Raw genomic sequence first — 13,709 nt, 5'->3', positions numbered from 1 at the left:
CTGGGCTTTCTATTCTGTTCCATTGATCTATATTTCTGTCTTTGTGCCAGTAACATACTGTCTTGATGACTGTGGCTTTGTAGTAGAGTCTGAAGTCAGGCAGGTTGATTCCTCCAGTTCCATTCTTCTTTCTCAAGATTACTTTGGCTATTCGAGGTTTCTTTTGAGGGCAAAGTCAAACTGTCTGTTTGTTGATGAAGCTTATTGGTTCAAGGGTAAACCATTTAATGAATTGGGAAAAAAGAGACTATGATGATTTACTGTAAAGAATTATGTAGTATCTGCCTGAGTCACCTGGAATCTTAAGAGTATTCAGGATTGCATTTAATTTATGCATGTAATAATGGGAAATTTCAGTTATTTTGCCTATTAAAGTCATTGTGAAATGCTCTTTTTCTGTGTGTGTACATTTGGGACACTTTTCAAATTAAATATCCATTAGTTTGGATATTTTCATGTCAGTAGTGGAAAATGAAGGCAGAAAAAATGGTTAAAAATGTGTCCTCCCCAATCTCAGGAAGCCACTGTAGAGTGTGTTGCATAAATCTTGACACATCTGTATACTAAGAGAAGTACACCAATAAGAATTCCATAAATATAGAGAGACAGCTGGATGCCAGATGGATAGACACATAGATACATAGATAGATAGATTGATCGATAGATAGGCAGACATTCATATATATCTCTATATAGTAATATGGAGATGGGTATAGAGAGAGACATAAATATGTAATGATTATGAATACAGACTTAACTAGGGAAGAACCTGTTGATTAATGGCCTCAATATCTCAAAAAGTATATAGCTATAATACAGAAAAAAAGCAATATCATGATTGGTTGCTTAGTCACCAAGTCGAGTCCAACTCTTGTGACCCCATGGACATCAACCTGCCAGGCTTCTCTTTCCATGGGTTTTGCCATGCAAGAATACTGAAGTAGGATGTCATTACCTCCTGTAAGGGATATTCCTGACCCAGGGATCAAAGCTGTGTCTCCTGCATTGCAGGCAGAGTCTTTAACTGAGCCATCAGGGAAGCCCAATGTCATGATTAGCTAGTCAGACAATTAGAACATGGAAGTTAGAGCAGAATACTTCTGTACTTTTCTCTTCAAGTCACTTTTCAGTTCATTTTTCAGCTCCCGTGGATGAACCTCTGCATTCTTTCTCTTCTATCTTTATCCCTTTTCTCAACCAATTTCACCTTCTCAGACTTTTTCCATATCCCTGTTCTATTCATCTCTGTCCTTGACATGCCTCAAAATCTCAAAATTCATACACAGACTTTGTGGTTTCAAGAAGAGTTGCAGTAGGCCCTCAGGTTTCAAAGGCAGTGCCTTTCACGTAATTAAGCCTCTACAACTTTAGTGAGTGTTCAAAGTGGAGAGCACCCTCCAGGGATGTACAGAATGATCTTTCAGAGTTCAGGAGTATAATTTTACCAAATCTATTTATATTCAACTTTTATAATTTTTTGTGACATATATCTTTATCATGCTCTATATTGTAATAATATATATATGAAGCTCAGTCATTTCAGTCGTGTCTGACTCTTTGCTATCCCATGGACTGTAGCTTGCCAGGCTCCTCTGTCCATGTGATTTCTCACGCAAGAATACTGGAGTAGGTTGCCACGCCTTCCTCCTGGGTTTCTTCCTAACCCAAGAATCAAATCCTCATTTCCTGCATTGCAGGCATATTCTTTACTGCTGAGTCACCAGGGAAACCTTATATGTGAATATACAGTGGTACATAAAATATAATTAAATATAAATGCATAAATTTAGCATAAATGTACATATATAGCAGGCTCAATTTAAATGAGAGAAGTGTACTATCAAAGACTCTGCAGAATTAAAAAACCCATCACTGATATTTGTCAGCTTAATATGTTAATTTTGCTTCAATTTATAGAATAGCAACAATAATAGCATCAGAAAAGCACTGTATTTATATATAATCTTAACAAATTTGCTTTATCAACTAGGAATAAAGATAAGGAAAGAAAGGGCAAAAGAAACAATGCCTACCTTTGAAAGGAAATATTAGCGAGATTAAACAAATTTAAAGATAGCAAAGAGTTGTAAATTTCCAAGAACAGGCTGTTCGCACAAAAGGAGGTAGAGTGTGCAGAAAGAACAGTGGGAGACCAAATTGCCCTTAATGTACTGGGTTCTAACTGGTCTCCCTGCTTCCCTCTTTCCTCCCCCAAACTCTGCCACACATCAACCACCATGATCCTTTGTCCTCATACGTCACAGCATGTCCTTCTCCTGGTTTCAGTCTTCCCTTTCCACCCATCTCACTCAAGTCTAAAAACTAAAATCCTTCCCTTGTGCACAGAGCCCTGCCTGATATGGCCCTGGCTACTTCTCTGACCCCATTTTTTACCACCTTACTCACTATCTCGAGCCAACAAACGTATACTCATCTGCCTATTCTCTCCATGTTCAATATTCTTCCTCTGTACATTCATGTGACTCACTTCTGTCCTTTATCCATATGTCCTTTTAAATGGCCTCATCTTTTCAAATGACCATTGTAACCGAATTAGAATCCCCAAGTCACTTTGTATCCTCTTATTTTTCACTTACTATTTGGCACACTGTATGGGTATTAGATTAAAAAACAAAATGAACAGGGGAAACTCGCTCAGTCCCTTGACTTCAAATTTCTTATCTGAAAATATGAAAGAGTTAAATTAATTTCCAGGAACCTTCAAGTTTGTTTGTAAGTTTGTATTGAACATGCATTTGTCAGATCTAGTTTTATTTAGTGGCACTATTGTCAGCTTATGCAGCAATTGCATTTGGGGAAGCTTTAGGATAGATTTGTACTCTTCTCCCAACTATTGTTGGCTTTGAGATGAATAAGACTTTTGTATCAGGCTTTTCTGGTTTGAGAGGAGGAGAGCAAATGAAAGAATGTGGAAAGGACCCTCTCCCAACATTTGTAGAACTCAGGCCAAGAGGCCCACAGACGTATTTTTAAAAACTTACAAGTTGTAAATCAAACTATCCTCATGGCCTGGACTATGTCTCCTCAGTTCCTCCATCCTTTATTCTCTGAGTGGTAGAAGAGACCTGACGTGACAACGGCAGGTTGGAGGCAGGGCCTGGGTGGTGACAGAGCCTGCCGGACCGAGACAAAGTCCCCAGAGAGTGCAGAAAGAGTAGCTCCTCAACAAGTCACTTTTCTAACTCCAAATTTCTGGGCAGTTCTAAGAGCTATGTCACCCATCTTCAAAGACCTGGGACAATGAAAGTTGAACAAAAACAGTTACATTTTTTATTCCCCCCAGATAAAAACCATGATTTTCTCATCTTACCACCTTCCACACACACACACACACACATGCACATGCACATTCATATCCCTTCTGGCCTGAGTGACACAGTTTGTTTGAATGTTCATTTGGGGGAGGATTTTTATCTTGGTCCAAGTTGTTATAAAACTATCCAAAACTTTTCTTAGGTGTGTTGTGTGTCAGTATTTGTAATACATGAAGTCCTCTCAGGATTGGCATCCAGAGCAAAAGGTCCTTGTTACCCAATCTGAGGGAAGGACCAGGAAACTATGTCCTCTTAATGATCAGGAGATTCACTCAGTTCCCAGGGGCTCACTAACTCACTCCAGCCTTTGGATAAAACACTTAACATCTCAATAATGTTATTTCTTTTCTGATAATCTTTTAGCAGTAAGAACGATCTCTACAACTATTATGAGGAGATATATATATATGTATCTGTTAGTTTCAAGACTTAGAGATCTTTTCATAGGAATCTCAATATAATTCAGAAGCACTGATATAAAATAATCTGCTCACAAGATGTTTTGCAGAAAATGCTAACAGTTTATGTTTAAAAGTTTTTACCAAGTAATGTGTAATTTACATATTGAAAGGTTGAATCTAAAGAATACAAATGTCAACATGTTAACTGAATTCCTATTTAGGATAAAGCATAGTGCTGAGTGCTACAGGAAGGTATCAAGATGAGGAAGAGTTTTTGATTCTAAGAAAAATATCTTTTTTACTATAGCATAAACCAAAATCTAATTAATATGTATGTGTGTGAAAAATGCTCAGTCATGTCCAACTCTTTGAGACCCCATTGGCTGTAGTCTGCCAGGCTCTTCTGTCCATGGGGATTCTCTAGGCAAGAATACTAGAGTGGGTTGCCATGCCCTCCAGCAGGGGATCTTCCCAACCAGGGATTGAACCCAGGTCTCTTGCATCGCAGAAACCTAGGTCTCCTGGATTGCAGACAGATTCTTTACCCTCTGCGCCACCATTTCAGTTCAGTTCAGTCACCCAGTAATGTTCAACTCTTTGCAATCCCATGGATTACAGCACACCAGGCCTCTCTGTCCATCACCAACTCCTGGAGTTTACTCAAACTCATGTCCATTAAGTCAATGATGCCATCCAACCACCTCATCTTCTGTAGTCCCCTTCTCCTCCTGCCTTCTATTTTTCCCAGCATCAGGGTCTTTTCAAATGAGTCAGCTCTCCACATCAGGTGGCCAAAGTATTGGAGTTTCAGCTTCAGCAACAGTCATTCCAATGAATATTCAGGACTGATTTCCTTTAGGATGGACTGGTTGGGTCTCTTTGCTGTTCAAGGGACTCTCAGAGTTTTCTCCAACACCACAGTTCAAAAGCATCGGTTCTTTGGTGCTCAACTTTCTTTATAGTCCAATTCTTACATCCGTACATGACTACTGGAAAAACCATGGCTTTCACTAGATGGACCTTTGTTGGCAAAGCAATGTCTCCACTTTTTAATATGCTGTCTAGGTTGGTCATAACTTTTCTTCCAAGGAGCAAGCGTCTTTTAATTTCATGGCTGCAGTCACCATCTCCAGTGATTTTGGAGCCCCCCAAAATAAAGTCTGTCACTGTTTCTACTGTTTCCCCATCTATTTGCCATGAGGTAATGGGACCAGATGCCATGATCTTAGTTTTCTGAATGTTGAGTTGTAAGCCAACTTTTTCACTCTCCTCTTTCACTTTCATCAGGAAGCTCTTTAGTTCTTCTTCACTTTCTTCCATAAGGGTGGTGTCATCTGCATATCTGAGGTTATTGATATTTCTCCCAGCAATCTTGATTCCAACTTGTGCTTCATCCAGTTCAACATGTCTCATGATGTACTCTGCCTATCAGTTAAAAAAGCAGGGTGACAGTATACAGCCTTGACGTACTCTTTTCCTGATTTGGAACCAGTCTTTTGTCCATGTCCAGTTCTAACTGTTGCTTCTTGACCTGCATACAGATTTCTCAGGAGGTAGATCAGGTGGTCTGGTATTCCTATCTCCTGAAGAGTTTTCCACAGTTCATTGTGATTCACACAGTCAACGGCTTTGGCATAGTCAATAAAGCAGTAGATCTTTTTCTAGAACTCTTTTGCTTTTTTGATGATCCAATGGATGTTGGCAATTTGATCTCTGGTTCCTCTACCTTTTGTAAATCCATAATAAGATCAAAAGTCACCAGGGAACCCCAATTAATATGTATATAAAACCTCAAAAAACGTTTTATATGTATTGTCATCCTGAAAAATAGATAGCCATCTCATATTATCAATCATTTTACATATAAGTTTATGACTTGATTGCTATCACAAGTTAGTAAAAGAGGGTGCTGGCATTGGAAACATAAGTTGAATTGAATCAGCAATTGATTTCCAAACTGAGTGCTTTTCAATCATATGATGCTTTCTCTTTCAGATGAGATATAGTGAGTCTTACAGAGCAAAATATTTTGGTTCTGGCTAAATCTCTGTCATCAGCTGATGGCAGTGGATGTTAGAGAAATCAAATTTATTTTATTAAAGTCTAAGCAATGTATTATTAAATAATATGTGATCAATCAATAATGAATCCCATAAATGAGTCAGATACTAGATTATCTGAGTTTTTTCTAAATGGTAGTTGACTAGTCTTAGGGTATTTTTCAGTCATGAGTTGAAGGTGGGGGAGGGCTCATTTGTTTGGTAGGGATATGTTTTTGGAACAATTAGTACTGGATCTGCACTTTGTAAGTGCTCAATATATGTTAGCTATTATTATTGTTCAGCTTTTTGAGTTCAGTAGGGAGCCAAGTCAAGCTTCAGCTCAGATATAAATTCCAGAGTGCAGACAGCAAGCTTTCTGGCCAGCAGGAAAGAGGGAGAGATCTCTCACAAAGGGCCTCTCATCCAGAATCAGGGACATTTGCCAGGGCATTTGCTGGTGGGAGACTCATTGCAGTAATTTCCTTCAGAGGTTAGGTTAGGTCCTTCCTAATTCATCCTAAATTCTTGGTTGTCAAAAGAGAGGAAGACACAAGAAGGAAGAGAAGAACACTCGACACACTGTGCTAATAACTGCCTGATTCTGACTGGCGTTGCCCTCCACCTCTTCCGTGAGGGAAATCTCCAAATCTCCTGGCACTCAGGTCACACAACATATACCTGGACCGGCAGGGATGACTCCCACCTTTATCTAGTAAAGAGACAAATCAAGCTCAGGGAATCGTGGCATTTTATATTATATTTATATTAAATATTTGACTATTTTGCAAGTAATTTTTGTGGATATAATTGTATTTTTTTTTTCTGTTTTCCCTATTGATTTCTGCAAGGAACATTCTGCTTTGGTCACAATCAATAAACTTCCTCATATTTGACTTAGTCTCCACCTTAGAGTGTGACCTTCCAATACAGAGACCAATGTATTCTTTTCATGTCAATAATCCTCTAGTCCTATAATAATGATATGCACATACAGTTAACAAATGACTGATTAGAATAAGGTTAAGTACATTTGCAAGGTGTACAACTGATAATCTCATTAAATTATTTATGTACTTTTTAACAAAATAATTGAGGAAGCATGATCCAGTTACATAGTACAACTATAAATACTATAACAAACAGTGAGAAACAATCCATTGGAAATTGAAAAGAAGCCCTGGCATTATAAGCACAGTTTTCAACTTGTAGATTCTGCAAAGATCTGAAGTTTATAAGAATAGATAAAACCAACTAAGTTTCTGTTGTGATAAACAAGCCTCAAAACGTAGAATCAAACATTTTCTAGGGGCTATAGTATTCTCTGTAGGATGTCATTTTGCTTGTTTTGAAACCACTAAATTCTTCATGTGACCTTTGGGTTTGATTTTTGGACTATTGTATTCTAGCTGCTAAAAGAATGTAATACATTAAACTGCATGTGAAGTTTTGTATAAATGTTTCCTTATGCCACATTTGTAGAACAGAGGCCTACAAATGGAAGTATGATTTCATAACCATGTGCATCTTGAGCTCATCTTGGGCCCATGCAATTTATTTATTTATCAAATGTTTATCCTCAGCTCACAGCAGTGTGTTGGGTCAGTGTTTTCCTCTTCCAGAGAACAATATATAGTCTTAACTGCTGCTGCTGCTGCTTAGTCGCTTCAGTTGTGTCCTACTCTGTGCGATCCTATGGACTGTAGCCTGCCAGGCTCTTCTGTTTATGGGATTCTTCAGGCAAGAATACCAGAGTGGGTTACCATGCCCTCCTCCAGGGGATCTTCATGACCCAGGGATCAAACCCAGGTCTCCTGCATTGCAGGCACCACCAAGGAAGTCCTCTTAACTGCTAATCAGTGAAATAAAAACTGATTTCAGATTTGAGGCATGCTAAAACAATTCAACTTGTTGTGATAATAGAAAGCATTAATTTCAATCTTATTTTCAGAATAAATTTTTTCCACTGTCAATCACTGTTCAGGAGTATAGGAATTCCTTAGTGTTATAAAGGTAGAGCTTCAGGTAAACAATATTTCTTTCTCACTCTCTTTTCATTTCATGCACTCCCTTTTTACCACCTCTGACTTGTAGAATACAGCCGTGTTTCGCACATGGAAGATCTCTACTAAATATTCTTTGACTGGATCAATGAGCGGATCTTAACAAAGAACATCTATGTGCCCACAGGTTTTTCTTTTGTAGATGAAATATACTGATATTTCAGTTGGCAATTTGATGTTAATTTGTTCTTTGTGTTTGAGAGTGCTTTATTCTGTCCTCTTGCATGAGACTGGAACAAAACCAGGGTTTCCCTAGCCTACTGCAGCCCTTTCAGCTCAAGGTCCCAATGCAAATTAGGTAGGATTGGTCTTCATCCAGTTTCGGATTCAGTGTGGTAGAGTCTTACATGAGCCATGTTCTAATTGTTGGAGCAAGACATTCTGGACAAGGTTCAAAATCTTTAGGAGAATAGCTTGGAGTAGAAGTGTATGCCAGGAAACATATACAAATGGTTCTAATTTTTCAATATCCATTTTCCATGTTTCCATGGTTACAAGGTAAATGAAGAAGCAAAATAATCACAAGACAATATAATTCATTAGTGAACTGAACACTCATAAAATTAGTCTGAATTCAAATTTCCCTCCCTACTTGTGTTTTTATGGCCAGTGTTTTACGAAATGTTGAATTCTTGAAAGAGTACAATGCGGTACAGAGTAAACTGATGACAAAGTAAAACTGGCAACATCAAGATTTTATGAAGCCATTAATAAGATCCTGGACAGCTACTGAGGTTCAGTGCCAAACTATTAACCAGTAAAGGTATGATGGAGTTTGAAGAGACACACAAGGAAAAAACCCACTAATTTCTAAGAGCAAATAAACAAAATGAATGAAGAGCATGTGTGTTTGAATCTTGTAAATTTTGGACAAAGTTGTATGAGAGAACAGTAGGTGTCACAGAAGAGAACATTTTGACCAACAAGGAATTAATATATCTGAGAAAATGCTGATGAATCTTTTTGTGCACAAAAATATGATTTTTGAGGGGTAACTTAGGCATGAAAGTCAAATGAGAGGAAAGGACTGTAAATTTGTGATACCGTAAAGCTTTGTCAGAAAAATTATTCTCAATAAAAGAAGACCAATAAGCATTTGTTTCATTCATCATTCAAATATTAAGCTCATTAGTAATTACTCATGAGTAATTACTCAAAATACTCATTGTATTTTGTTAAATACAAAATAGTTTGAAAATTTTAGTTTCATTTTAAAATAGAAAATACAAATTAAGCCATACAAAAAAATTGAGTACTCAATTTGAATTGTTATCCTTCAGTATTATTTATTCCAAAATAGCAAAGCATCCTATCTTTCTAAGCATGATGCTGGCAGTGTCCAAAGATATGGGTGAAAATATGAATATTTTCTCACAGTTGCCAATTCCAGTAAATTTAACATTGATAGAATACTTTTATCTAATCTACCCTAAATATTCCAATTTTGTTAATTGATACAAAATGTTCATTATAAAGTTGCTTGTCCTCCTATATAAAATCATCTAGAGTAAGCTTTTCATTTGGTTTTGATGAGTTAGTCTTCTTAATCTGAAACACTTTCACACTCTTTCCTTTTCATATCAGCATTTTGAAGAACTCTCTCTCTCCCTCTTTTCTTCAGCACTGTTCCTCACTTGGGGATTTGCATGATGTGTTGCTCATAATTAGATTCAGATTATGCATAAATGCCTGGAAAGATATCAAAGCGATATTGTGTCTTGTTCAGGGAGTCACATCTGAAGGCACATTGATGTGTATCCATCCCTCATTTTGATGACAATTTTGATCAATGGGTCAAGGCAAACAGTCATCTAATTTCTCTAGCCTGTGGTTCCTACACTTTGTGTACAATTAGTAGATTCTCTGAAGGGTAGTACATATTGAGCTTTACTAGTAAACCATTATCTTGGTATTTTACTGTAAGAAAAGATCTTCTTCCTTCTCCCACTTATTTATCTAACTATTTATCTATTTTAAATTTATAATTTATTCTTCTTCATAATTATTTTGATGCTCAGAGTAACCCAGATTTGCGAGTGGGAGCACATTCAAGCTCCCATATTCTTATGACAGACCCACATAATTGTTTTGATCTCTTCTTACTGTTTTGTATAGTTAATGCTGCAGGATCATCTTCCATCTCAATTGCTCCAATCCTGCAGTCATTTTTATAAGGAACCCAGGGTTAAGTGAATAATAGATATATAATGTCTTGTCACTGTATGGTTCTTTTTTATTGTGCTATATTTATTTCTTGGCCCTTTCAATAGCCAGGGCTATGAAAAAACACAAACACACACACATACATGGTCATATATGCATATACTGACATGCATCCATATCTGCACACAGGTTCATATTTTAGAAAGCAGGAGTTTGCACAAGAGTGTACAATTCCAATTCCTTCCCATCTCAGAGTATTTTTTTCTTTGTCTTTTTCAATTTTATGTGCGGTGTGACTCCCAACCATATTAACGCATTCACTCACTCTATAACATACTTAAAGTAGTTTTAGAATTGCTTCATCCATAATCAGTAATCAGGTAAATCTGACCTTACTAACATATTTTCCAGATCTGATCCAACGGAAGTATGTTTTATTATTCTATTTGAAAATGAACCTGCTTTTTCATCCTGTGAAGAAGATATATGCTATAATCCATTTGCTATTTTGATTGCATATTTATTTTTGAAGTAGCAGAGAAAATATCTTCTCTCTCATATATTGCAATTTGTATCAAGCATTTCTTAAGTAACTCAGGAATTTATGGAAAGGAGCCTTAGACAAGATTAAATTATAATGCAAATTAGAAACCAAAGCAATCCTTACCAATTAGCCTTTCTCAGCTTATTGCCTGGCTTAAAACTTGTGTGTGTTAGTCACTCAGTCATGTCCAACTCTGCAATCCCATGGATTGTAGCCTGCCAGGCTTCTCTGTCCATGGGATTTCCCAGGCAAGAATACTGGAGTGGGTTGCATTTCCTTCTCCGGGGGATCTTCCTGACCCAGGAATCGAACCTGGGTCTCCCACATTGAGGCAGACTCTTTACTGTCTGAGCCACCAGGGAAGTCTGGCTTAAAACTCAACATTAAAAAACTAAGATCATGGCATCTGGTTGCATCATTTCATGGTAAATAAAAGAGGAAAAAATGGAAGCAGTGGCTTCCATTTTTTCCATTATTTTCTTGGGCTCCAAAATCACCCCAGACAGTGACTGCAGCCATGAAATTAAAAGATATTTGCTCCTTGGTAGAAAGGCTATGACAAACCTAGATAACATGTTAGGCAGTAGAGACATTACTTTGCCAACAAAGGCCCATATAGTCAAAAGTATGGTTTTTCCAGTACTCATGTATGGATGTGAGAGCTGTACCATAAAGAAGGCTGAGAGCCAAAGAATTGCTTTTGAATTGTGGTGTTTGAAAAGACTCTTGAGAGTCCCCTGGACTACAAGGAGATCACACCAGTCAATCCTGAAGAAAATCAACCTTGAATGTTCATTGGAATGACTGACGCAGAAGCTGAAGCTGCAATACTTTGACCACCTGAAGCCAAGAGCTGACTCATTGGAAAAGACCCTGATGCTGGGAAAGATTGAGGGCAGGAGGAGAAGGGGATGGCAGAAGATGAGATGGTTAGATAGCATCACTGGCTCAATGGACATGAATTTGAGCAAACTCTAAGAGATAGTGGAAGACAGAGAAGGACACAGAAGCATGTGGCCACGGGATCACAAAGAGTCAGACACAACTTAGCAACTGAATAACAATTTTTTGCCCTGTTCTCAAACTACTACTTCCCTGAGTGTTCCTTCTGCACTTGCACTATCTTTTTAGAGTCATCTGTGAAGAAATAGAGAAAATGGCAGTATTAAAAGTAAAACTTTCCATACAAGTCTTATTTTGAGGCCTTAACTCACCACTTCCTAGATGACAGTCTTCTCTAAGCAACCATTCATAGAAACCTAGTTGAGAGACTTCTTTTGTGAATTAAGTAAGTAATGTATTTAATAGTGCTTAGCCTCAGGTCTGGGAGAATAGAAGAATTTAATGATCATCTGTATTATTATCAGGTAAAATGTATAATATCTGTATACGTAATTTAACCCACTAAGAATCCTAGTACCTTACTATAAATTGTGACTCTATAGTTCCCCATTTTAACCATTACTATTTCACTTAGTATATTAGTATACTATTTCACATAGTATAATGGTATGTTTTCATTCACACAATCTTTTGTAAGGAGTTGTGATAGGATCAGTTTTAAACTTCTTTTTCTATTAGTTTATTATAAAATAACCCCATAATTTGCAACTGCTGAAGACCATGTGATTGCCTAATTCTTAACTAGTACATAGGTTCATTGTTCTTTAAGTAAATTCCAATAAAGAGCTGATTTTAAAAATAGAAAGGTTGTAAAGTCCAAAAAAAGAAAGGCTTTTGAAAGGTATAGTTGAGAGGAAGTCAGTCCATAAAATGCTGACCTTTCATCAAGTACTGATTTTTTTGCTTTCCTGTGGGATCATTAAGAAGGGAGCAATCTCATAGATTTCCACTAATGTCATGACCTATAGCTTCCACCCAAAATTTCTGCCAATTATGGAGACTTCTCTATCTTGCTCAGGACGTGCTTACCTGTTTTCTTATGCTAGGTTGATAGCGTGTGCACTTTACTGGTCTTGACCTTGGCTTTGACATCCACGGGAGGTAGGCAGACTGTCAATACTGACATCAGAACAGTGAAAAGACTTTCTGACAGTTAGAACCTGGGATAACTTTGGCAGCTCCTACAGATTTGTATTTTCCATGTGATTATTCAGCTGGCTCCCCCCCATCCTAAAATGTTAGAAGGCATCCCAATGCAAGAGGGCTGATACATGTAATTAGAGAGGCGTGGTTTTTGCTATTCCCATCCCATCTGCAGCAGCTTGAGTACCACTGCATTACTCATTAGGAGTCATAAGTCTGACCTGCTGGATACCCAAAGGGCTCAAAGGCTAGGGGTGGACAGTTTGGAGGAGAGCCAACACTGCCTCTATGCTATCATAGTCAAGTTAGCCCAAACAAGACTTATATTCTGCATCTCACATTTTTTAAAAAAGATTTTAAAAGACTCCACTTTTATGTGTTTCCATGAGACCCATTATTTTTAGCTATGTTTGCTTTTTTTTTTTTTTTTTTTACATTTTTAACTTTAGGGAGCAGTATAAGTGTAAGAATATAGCATAGCAAATTAACAGTTTCCAAAAAAGGTTTAAAAAGTCAAAAATATGAAAATGTATATGGAAGAAATACTCTTTTAGTTATCATTTCCATACTAATAATAGAATGCATTAATTTTCATTATTCATAATTATGGGTAAGATAAGTGAAAAAGTTCAGAAGGACTAAATTTGACACCTTTTTGTGTATTTCTGTAAATAACTCTCTCCTAATTTACTTTATAATTTGAACAACTTGGTGTTCCAAACAAATCAGGTGGTATATAAAAACAGGTATAGAAAGATCATTGTCTTTGGAATTCTTTCCACTTAACAAAAGCAAGGAAATTGAGTTCAAAATAATGATGAATGAAAGCTCCCCAATAATGCCTCTGTTCATGTTTTTTATATCGAGGGGAATGCCCCAGAGTATTTTCCCAATAGTAACACTCTATCTGAATGCTATTTTGACCCTCTGGCCTCCAGAGTCATGACCAGACTGGTGTCTGCAAATGGAGGAAAGTTGTGTGGAGAGAGAAGAGAAAGAGGGAGGAAAAGAGGGAAGGAAGAAAGAAAGTGAGAGGAGAGAGGAAGGGAGAGAGAGACAGAAAGGGAGACAGAAAACATGAGAAGATAGATGAGAAGGACAGATTAAGGTGTAAAAAT

General features: G+C 37.3%; 1 pseudogene; it reads left to right on the top strand.

The window, feature by feature from the left end:
• The window catches only part of LOC136146418 (translation machinery-associated protein 16-like), a 46,188-nt pseudogene that overhangs the window by 15,988 nt on the left and 16,491 nt on the right, over window positions 1-13,709 (top strand).

Source organism: Muntiacus reevesi, chromosome 14 (assembly GCF_963930625.1).
Source record: "Muntiacus reevesi chromosome 14, mMunRee1.1, whole genome shotgun sequence".
Classification (NCBI taxonomy): Eukaryota; Metazoa; Chordata; class Mammalia; order Artiodactyla; family Cervidae; genus Muntiacus; species Muntiacus reevesi.
The sequence above is the reverse complement of the archived record's forward strand: the minus strand, read 5'-3'. Positions and strand labels throughout refer to the sequence as shown.